Genomic DNA, 11,099 nt, shown 5'->3' with positions numbered 1-11,099 from the left:
TCATCAGACCGGTTTTTTTTCACAAGATTGTGATATAAAGACCATGTCTCCTCCACGTTCGACTAGCATGTAGCACTGAACACTTAAGCGCGAAACAAAAGCACACCGGTCGGAACCGGTGGTCTTTACCTCGAAAACAACGTCGACTCGGCGTCCCGAAGACATCGACGGACTGACTCTGACTCCCATGACGCATAGGCTCTGACGAAAGCCGATGGTCTTGCGCTTTTGTGTGGGAACCATGCATTTGCCCGTTTTAGGGCGCTTTTGAGGATTTATGTCGGAGCCCAATATCCAGTGAAGACGAAGGCGTAAACCGACTGCATGGTACAGGCCACTGTGTCGGCTGCAATTCGTCAAAACATCTAAGCCACAAGTGCACCAGGCATCGACCGACAAGCGGTTCATTCCGATGTTTTTGAAATCGGTCTTGAATGCGTGACAATGCCACACAAAGATAAAGCTGCTCGTTGTGAACAAAATTTAACCACAATGTTTAAATTTAACATTTTTCAAAATTTCCCCTCTCTCGCTCCCCTTCCCTGCATGCCAAGGAGCAAACTTGTCACTATGAGTACAGCCTGAAACGTCAAGTTTTGTCAAAATATGTAGTTAGCGTTTTCTTGTTGAAGTTATTTCACCAGTACCGCTGGTAAACTGATGGCAGATTTTTCAGATTAGGAAATCAAAACTTATAATGCTGAAAAGCCACAACGCCAAGCACATTCATGCTTGCATCAAGACAATTTGTTTTAATATAGCCGTCTCGTAAGCTCGCAACCAAGTCTGAAAAACCTGCGTCGTTTTTTCGGATAGCGGGGAGTAATTTCATCCTGGGAGTGGATGCTGCTTGCAAGATACGGTACTATTTTATTGTTTCCTGACCCTGCAGTCGTATTATAAAAATGTCGTTAAGGTGTCTGAAGATTAATACCTTAAGATCCAAATCATCATGCAGTATTGTTTTCTATGCGCCTAAATACGCAAAGCCAACTTTTTATCAAACTTAAAACTTTTGCCGTCCCATCAGCTTACCTTAAATGTCCAGCTGATCCTAGTTCAATGATGTCTCTTGAAACTGGCTCAATAATTTTCAATGCGTTTTCTGTTGAATTTTCTAGCAATTTATATTTCTTAAGCGATGTTGGAAAGCTGCAATGCCCCCCCCCCCCCCCTCCTGAAAGTGGCACTCTAGATGGGAGACTGCTCAGATCCACGCAAACCAGGATCAAGACGGACTCATTCTCAGACGTAATTGATTATGGTAATTTCTCCAGCTTCCGAAGAAAGTGCGGTGTATCCCCGATGAGCAATTGTGGTTCTCGACATGACTTCGCAGGTTTTCTTTGGCATATTCGGCCAGGCGATCTGCCGTATGGCTCCTGCCGCTGACGATGGGCCGAGGTGGTAACCCCTTGTAGCGTAGTTTTGGGTTGCCTTCCAGCCTCATGCTACCTTTTGTTCACATTATATATAAATTCTCTCTCCGTCTTGCACACACACTCACACACACACATACACACACACACACACACACACACACACACACACACACACACACACACACACACACACACACACACACACACACACACACACACACACACACACACACACACACACACACACACACATATATATATATATATATATATATATATATATATATATATATATATATAATATACAGAAGTGCACGACTTTTCAGCAAAACTTTTAAGAAACTCCGGTTTCGGGCGGCCCTACTAGCACCTTCTTCCACCCTCCAATGGGAAGATTTTCTTGACCGTGTTCGTTCGTGCTCACTCGCGCGTGATCTCAGCTTCTTGACCTGCCAGTGCTGTGTTTAGTGTTATTGATGTCCATCAACGCTGTTCGCTTTCGCCGCCACAACATGACACGAACACCTTAACATTGTTCTATTCTCGGCAAGACACGCACGCGCTCGGCAGTGTATCCAGAAAATGCAAAAAAGCGCAATGTGTAGAGTCGTGCTGGAAGTGCCAGCTTTTTCAGCAGTGCACCGTCCGTTCTGCTCCAAGGGTCTTCTGCGCTGTTCGTCGTTATCCGTGCTGTCTTCAGCGCCTCCCGCGCCTCTGACGCCCCGGCGAGATTCCGGTGGTGGGGGAGCGGTGGGGAGCTTTGTGGACAAGACAGACGGCTACATGGGCCAGGTAGACTGCTCCGTGGGCAGGATGGACGAATCCGTGGATCGGGTGGACGGCTCCGTGGACGACATGGACGGTTCCGAGAGCATGTCCAAGGTGACGCCTATTTCTCAGTCCGTATCAGTGTCAGTGTCAGTGTCAGTTTCAGTTTCAGTTTCAGTTTCAGTTTCAGATTCAGATTCAGTTTCAGATTCAGACTCTGACTCAGACTCAGACTCAGATTCAGACTCAGACTCAGAGTTAGAGTCAGAGTCAGAGTCAGAGTCAGACTCAGATTCTGATTCAGACTCAGACTCAGACTCTGATTCTGACTCTGATTCAGAGTCATCTTCGTCCCTTCTCACTCTTCTATGGCGCCAGCGCCGGCGGCCGGCTGAGGGCAGGCCACAGGCCCACGTCGCGCTGGTCAGTGGGAAGCACTCCAGTTCGGGGCAGGCGGCGCACTGCTCCGCCCGTGTCAGTGCATCGCCTGCAAGAGAGAGGGGGCAGGTGCGATCACTCAGCAGCTGTCTGCATCTCGACACATTCACGTTTCAGGGCAGCAGCACTTGCACAGTCCATTACAGGCGTGGGCGAACAACAAAGCCACCTGGACTGGTCGAAGCCGCGGCCTGGACCTGGATGCGGAATTTTAAAGCCAAGAGTGCATCCCAAACACCCGAACATGACCAAGAAGTTTGGTTGCACTGTAGTTCAATTGCAACGCACATTCCTCAGGAACCCAGGCTGGAGTGCTCGGTTCATCATCTGCCACGTTTTGGTTCGCCGTTAGAAAGGGCGCTATGGACTTGGACGAGACAAGTCCTGGTGTCATGGATTGCCAAAGATTGCCGGATGAGCTGCAAATGTAGCCTAGTGTGGTGTGAAGACGGAGTGTTCTGCGGAGTGCCTCGCCGGCCACACGCATCAAGCACAGATGTGTAACAGTGCGATGGCTCCCCTGCTCCGTCGCAGACGGGACCTAACGCTATCGGGGTATTCCAAGGGGCGGATCTTCAGGCCATGTGCCACCCACTAACTCTCGAATTGCGTTACCCTGAATGGGTCCGAAACAGCAGGGTAATACTCCCCGCGGCAGTACTCAGTCCGTAGTGGGAAAATTTGTCTGCCGCTGTCAATCAAATCAAATTCGTCTGTCAATCGCATGAAGACGATCGGACGCCCGGGAGCACGTATAGGGCGCCCGAAAGCATATCTGGGGTGTTCGAGAGCGTGTTTGGGGCGACCGAGAGCATTATAGGGGGACCGAGAGCCTATATATGGCGTCCGATAGTATATCTAGGGTACCGTAGAGCGTGTCCAGGACAACCGAAAGCCTGTATGGGGTGCCTGAGAGCATGTCTACGGCGCCCGAGGTATGCCTGGGGCGCCCGAGAGCATGTCTAGGACGCCCGAGGACATGTCTAGGGTGCCCGAGAGCATGTCTAAGGGTGCCCAAGAGCATGTCTACGGCGTCCTAGGTACGTCTAGGGCGCCCGAGAGCATGTCTGGGGCGCCCGGGAGCCTGCAACGTTTCTGCCTGTGACCATGGCTATCACTATCGTGATGCATTTCTGAACGTAATTCGGTGACCCACCTGGAGACAACAACGCTCGAGCGGTTGCCCTGCACACCATCACCATCACCAGCAGAAGAATAGGCCACATGCTGCCGCCGGGTGGGTGACACGCGGAATAAGGCTGCTACACACGCTGCATTTATATATGCGGTTTCATGGTCTCCTCGGTCTGCTCCCTTCTGCAAACCGTGCACGATAAACTGCGTGACATTTCCTCATCATGTCCCAGCCTGGTGTTTTAGCCCGGGGAGTTATTTAATCGTCATCTCATGCGACTCTGAGCTGCAGGCACTAATGTACTGGCTTACGCGGTGAGCGATCATTGGTGCTTTGGCGCCCGTTCTTACGATTAAGGCCTTGCTACAGCAAGCCACAAGACAGGGGCCATGAAACCCAAATTGAACAGCGTCACTTAGGGCATAGACTGAGTGGGCAAAGTGAGCGAAACGATTCCCACGACTCGGTACAGCCTCCCAATCATTTTGTGAAATCAACACCCATGGCGTACTTAACAACAACTGAACCGTGTTGATCGATGAATACGATGCTACCCCGTTTTTAAGTGTCCTCTTGACTTCTTTCCCATGCAACACACACGCGCACCACCGAGCTTCATGTGAAAAGCGAACGCTGCTATAACCTTACTTGATTCATCCGCACGTCCGAGACGCACAAAAATGAATACCTTAAACAATGAGCTCCGGCGAGCGTTCAGCTTTCACTCGCGCCACAGGTCATCCACCGCAGCTCAGACCATGTTGCACATTTATTGCAAAGCAACGGGTATTCCCCGGAATGGTTTCAATATCAGTTAAACAAGCTGTCAGTCAACGTTCCAGGGCGAGAACACCCAATGCAGTTAACGCGGCCTTTAACCCCAATGACCAACAAGCCAGCGCTCCGGTCCCGATCATCCTCCAAAAAGAAAAGAAAATATGGTGTGAAGTCACATTACCCTACATTGTCGACGAGTTACGCCGTAAGGTCGAAACATCCGTCAAAAATAGCAGCATAAAATGCAGCGTGGCCTGGACCTGTCAACTACCGATGCTGAGACAATAGCACAAGTTCTCAGCTCTTTGGAGAGAAAATGAGCTGGCACGGTGAGATGTTCAATATGGGGCATAATACTGCCTCGCTGATAGGTGTTCAAATCCGCAATTCAGTTTTCGAGTTCTGTCATATGTCGGAGCGACATCCATCAAAATGTCTACCGTGGTTCAGATACATGGTCAAATCTACGTCGGGCAAAAATCACTGAAGCAGCAAAGTCTAGGATCTTTTGGGTTCTATCGAAGTTTTTCTGTGTGCCATTGCCACACACTGTGAGACAGCATCTGACCTGCACGAGCACCATCGCTGTCACTAGTGTTGACGCCATCTGGAAGGCAGTGCCGCGCATGGGACATGCCTATCACCACGCCCATGCGCCGCCGGTTGAGCTCAGACACGTGTGGATCCCAGGACAACGCGCTCTCAAAGCCGGCTGCTAGGTACTTTACTTCTGCACACGGTCGCAGCACAGCGTGACGAAAAGCTGTGATGAAGTTCGGAATGGTATGTAAATTTTGACGACTGCCGAAAGTGATAAGTTGTGTTTTGGTTGCGTTCACCTTAAAGGGAATGCTCCACATTTGAAGATATTGGAGCGGTCATTTAACATGAAGAAATAAGCTCACTTTTAACAATTGGTATGCCTTCAAGTAAAAAAGGCAATTTTTATGCTTAGTAAACACGCTCTGCAATACGTCATTGCGTTATTGCGTCATCGTACCTTGCACAACATTGATTGAGAGCTAATTGACGGCCGCTGTATCTGGAAATCGTGCTCTCGAATGCCAAATATGAACGACTCACAATCACATCTCTTTTGGCCTTGATCGCCGCATGGCCAATGGAATGGCAGGATTTGAATGACTGTGTCATAGTGTCACGGATGCTTGAGTGACCTCGAAATGGTCTCCCCGAAATAGTCTATACATCTTAGTGGGCGTGCAGTTCAGAAATTTTAAGGGTTCAGGTCTTAAGAATAGCGGGGCTGTGAACCGCGCCGAGGGATCTGCAAGACGGCCATTTCAACTCAGAACCACATACGGCTGTGGAGCGCTCCCTTTAAGGGCATGCGAGTGGAACCAGCAGGAAAGCAATGTGAGCGATGCTTGAGCGAATGTGAGCGATGTTTCGATGTGGGAAATAATTCCCTAAGGTCATCTCTCGGACCACTCACCGAAACCTGACTATCATCTGCGTCTTGGAAAAATATGCACGTTTTCTTTGTATAAAGACATCATTCTAGAAAACTGTAAAATGGAGTGGGCCTAATACTGAGCCTTGGAAGACATCCATGCTGTTGGCGCGCGTCCGTGACGGCACCCCGCGCCGGACCCATCATTCAGACATACACCGGGTGTGCCCCTGGATGGCGAACCAGGTCCCAATACCGTGCATCTGCATGATTTATATGCAAGTTTGATGATCAATGACTTCAAAACATTTACTACTTAAATCAATAAGTAGTGAGGCCTACCCTCTATCGTTGGCGCCGGAAATGTGGTCGGAGACCGACCCACGCGCGGATTCCGTCGAGTAATGAGGACAGAAATCATGCTGGGAGGATACACGAAGATGTTTGTGAGATAGGCAGTGGTAAAGCTGCAATTGGGCGACTCGCCCGACCACTTTGGTGCGAAGAGGCACGATGGATACCGGATGAAAATTGGCTAGATCAGACGAGTTACCAGCCTTGGAGATTGGATGAGCCAGGGAATGTTTCCAAGCGCCGGAGATATCTGAATGGGTAAGGCATGAGTTGACAACGTGAAGGATGACGTCACCGATAGCAGGTAAACCGGCCTCAGCATGCGGAAACACAAGCTATCTGAACCACAGGCCGCTGACACCCGTATGCCGAAGACCGTATGTCCGAGCCTCTCCCGAGTAATAGGCGATACCGGAAACAGGCAAGACCCACACGAGGGAGACGTGTCACTTACTCTTTTTAGGCTTCGAAAACCATGTACATGTGTCAATTTCCTTATTTGATTGAGACAAGAGGTGTTGTGTCATATTACCATCTCCAGTTAAATCTGTTTTAGCTGAAACCACGAACAGTTCTTATTGCAAATAAAGCAGTCCCGCCATCCTCAACAGCTGGTTTGAAATAAAATTAGTAGCTGGTCTCATCTGAACAATACTACGTTTGAAGCTAAGATCTGGCTTGCATTGAAATCAACGGGAAGTTTCGAAACGTGTTGTGTGATCTAATAAGGCAAGTGAGGTCTGCAGATGGATTCATTGTTATCCACTGATCCAGATAGAAATACAACATGCACTGAAAAAAATATCTGAAAACTTTTTCAAGGTTTTTGGTGCTCCCTTAAGTTAGCTTCATATGACCGGCCGGGCCAATAGCTGGCCGGTTTTTTAGTTTGTTCCGAACCTTTGGTTGAGGCGTTTGCCGGAGTACTGTGAGCTGCGAGTAACCAGGAGATTTCGCGGGTGTTTTTCCAAGATGTTAGTAAAGATGTGTGTTATCATCGACCACAGACAACAGCCGAGGTATGCTGTGTTCGCAGAAAAGTATCCGATGGGTGGATGTATCGTATTTTTTGTGTTTGCCTAAATCAGAGGATTAGGTAAAATTTATTTGCAGACCTTATTTGTCTAAGATTATAACGACGGACTCCCAGAGGACGCGCACAGACGTGGCGGGATCGGAGCGGATCCCCACAGACGTGGCGGGATCGGAGCGGATCCTCACAGACGTGGCGGGATCGGAGCGGATCCCCACAGATGTGGCGGGATCGGAGCGGACACCCACAGACGTAGCTGCCATTTCTTCCAAAGGAGTGTTGGCTGTCATTCGATTCGTCTCATATTAATCTGCTACTATTTTTTTTTTTGAAAGATGCAGGTGTGTTTGAAAGGAGGTGAAATTTCATGAATCGCTTAAGATAGACACATTTCTTACATAAGACATATCAACAGCAAAAAAAGCTTCATTTTTGCGCCGGGTTGTCCCAGCCCTCTGGACTTTGGCAATTATCTTTCCATGCACGAACTGCAGCATCGGCAGCAAAATATACGCAGAACTCCATACACATTCTTTTCCATTTGATGGTTTTGCATGCACTATGACTTCATTTAAGGTGCTATGTTTCCGAGCGAGCATCGAGGGGCGGCATGCAAACCCCGTACAATACACATCTACACGACCCGAGACAAAAAACAACAACACGTCAATTCATTCGTCGATCTGATCTGATCTGGCCTTTCGTCGCAAAGCTATTGAATGAATGCTAACATATGGTACACAATTTATTTGTCCCATTTTTTATACATAGTTTAGTCCACACCACCTTGTTAAGGCGTGCTTGTTGCGTGAGACCTCACCCAATCATCCGGGTGCGTTACTTTCTAGAATCGGTAGGCGACTAAGCCTCGACTGCTACCGAAGCGTGATTACTCCCGGATTCCGGTCACTTTAATTTACTTATTTAATACACAAGTGAAACGCAAAACGTTGTTATATTTGGTCCATACTTGTCCTTGGCTGGAGCAGCCTGCAGTCAGTGGCAGTGGCCGCGCTCACGGTCAGGTAATGTCAGAGGGCATGTATGCTGTGCCGAACATTGCGGCACGGTAGCCTTTCTCCGCGAAATTAAGCCCCGGACCCAGAACCTCACGATCAGAGGGTGGGGTCAGGACTCGCGCAGCCAGCGCTGCTCACCGCGGGCGCTAGGCGTCCAGTCAAAACCTTGGGCATGAATTTGTTTTTAAAATAATAACCTCAGCGCGGGCGCTCATTCTAGAAATGCATCTGTTCAAAACTGCGGGAATACATTTTTAAAACTAATTACCTCTAAACTAACACTCAAAAACATTTGAATTCGGCACACCGCATGAAAGCTATGGAAGAAGTCCCTGTGTGACAAATGCGAGGAGCGATGTGTGCATCAGCTCATCCCCAGGCGTGTGGGAGTGTCGTGCTACAACACCTTTTTCTTTCCCGTGAGAAAGGGCATCGGGAACGGTTCGTGAGGTTTCCCGATTGCGCCGAAGTTCTCGGCCTGGCAGTGCAAAAATGTCAGATTCGCAAGCATGTCGTCGATAGGTCAAACAAACCGGCTGTGTCTAAATGGAATAACAGGGTGACCCTGGAAGCCAACCCACATTTTCCTCAACATTGACATAAGCATTCCTCGCACAAGCAAGACTGTGGTGACATTGAACTGGCCATCCAATCGTAAAACACGTTCATAACGCTGACATCACATATATCGAATCGTGATTGTACAGAAGATGCTTCTTTGAAGGCGAGAACGAGGATCATGTCAACGTTACCTGAGAACGCTACATCGCTACCGATCTGATACCCGCCTGCGTGACCCTGGAGTAATTTCACGGGATCGATCGGGACAGGGAGCGGGTCCAGCTGGGCGGGGCCACACCGCACATGGCACGGGCTTCATTGCATTAGTTGGGGGAGCATTTTTCCTGAATGCGCATCAACTTTCGTGACTGACGTGTGCTAGCGAAAACGATAGTGTATCTGAAAAAAGTTCACGGCACCGCAAGCCGGCGTCAGAATTTGGTGGTGAAACCGAATATGGTAGTGGTGGACAAGTAAGGGTAGGACATCTATTTCTGCGTTGCTGTCGCTGTTAACCTACTCTGAGGACGGACGCAGTCTATGCCCTAAAATACATTTTGAACGGTAAGAAGTCATCTTTAAATATTTCAATTCATTTTTCATTATTTCGCAACGGCCGTATTCGAGAGCCAGGCGCCGCCGCTCGAAATTCGCTGCAGCGGCCAACGTCGCTTGGCAGCTGCAACCCCAGCCATCGCTGGTCTCGCTCCTAATATTGCGATCAGGCAGGCTCAACACTTAAAGCAATTTGTTTCACTGGTCGATTTGCAACAAGAATGGGTGTCCTTGTTTGTGTTGATTTTTTCATTTTTGACCTCATTTCGATCCACCCAATTGAACACTATAAAAACTCTAAAAACTCTAAAAAAAAACTACATTTTCTGGGCAAGGGGCCGCACGGGCAGAACACTATGGGACACAGTCTATTTCCAAGTTAGGGGCTAAAGGGCCATCCCGGTCCAGCGCAGGGTGGAACGTAGGGTGAGCGTAGGCTGTCACCGGCTACCTGCCGGCGACACGAGCATACACGGGCACGACACGGCGACACAGGCAGAGTCCCCATGCCAATAAAGAAGCCTTAGAGGGACCAATCATACATTAGTCGACCGCCTAACGCCGGAGGCCCCTGACTGGACATTAAGCCCCTGATCAACACATGAGCCCACAATGACGCAAAACATCACTTGTCACCAAAGGTGTTCATCAGTGGCACAGGGATTCAAGTACGGAAATGGGTCCCTGGCTGGAACGGTATGGAGGGGCCCCCCGTTCGGTGCTAGGACCCCTGACTGACACATGGTATTTCATTGTATCAATGCCGACTCTAATCGTAAGCTCTTATGTCCACTGCCATTGTCGGGGACCGGGGGGGGGGGGGGGGGACCAACGCAAGAGGCCCGCTGGCATTCAGGGTCCCATCCCAGTCCCTGTTCAGACTATGTTCCTCCGACCGACTCGGAGCCCATCAACGGCACAGGGCCCTTTGTAAGGTATTATGGGCCTTAGGCGGCCGCTCATTGTAACAGAGGCCCCAACCAATGCAAATCACGGGCCCGGTCTTGTCACTGCTTAGGAAATGGGCCATCGCGCTGAGACTAACACGGGGCCAACTGCCAAGACAGGCCCACATTGCCTCAGGGTGTCCCTAACCGGTGCACGAGGCCTTCTGACATTTGAGGGCACGGCCCTGAGGGCCTGGATCACCTACAGCCAGCTCTTGATGCTTAGTACTATCAGCTCAAATGCCCGATGGGCCTCCCATCGGGCATTTGATCGTTGGTTCCGAGAGGCCTTTCGGTCCATCTGAGAACCCCCTCGAACACTGCCCCAGAGAGACTCTGGGCTCCTTGCCAACACAGGACCTCTGGTAGGCATTGAACGCCCCTGGCCGACACAGAGGGGTTATAATTGACTTCCGGGTCCGACCAAAGTGGATCACGGGCCCGGCCTTGTCCCTGCTTGGGAAATGAGTCCCCAGTGCCAGACCTCATGCTGGGGTGATCTGGTGGCGAATCTGTCGCGCGTCACGGTCGTCAACCCACCACAGGGATAAAGCTTCGCAAAATAGGCTCGGGGGAGGGGGCTGGGCGGGGAAAACCCAGCCCTAGACGCGCCAAAAAGCGGGTGCCCTTCCGGTTTTAACCCTCTTTTGTCTTAACGTTATGGAGTTTGAATCCTGCCCAACTGGACGAAGGAAGCATATAACAGCCCTGCTGAAATA

The sequence above is a fragment of the Pollicipes pollicipes genome, unplaced genomic scaffold (assembly GCF_011947565.3).
Source record: "Pollicipes pollicipes isolate AB1234 unplaced genomic scaffold, Ppol_2.1 Scaffold_6138;HRSCAF=7277_pilon_pilon_pilon, whole genome shotgun sequence".
NCBI lineage: Eukaryota > Metazoa > Arthropoda > Thecostraca > Pollicipedomorpha > Pollicipedidae > Pollicipes > Pollicipes pollicipes.
Note: the sequence above shows the minus strand (reverse complement) of the source record.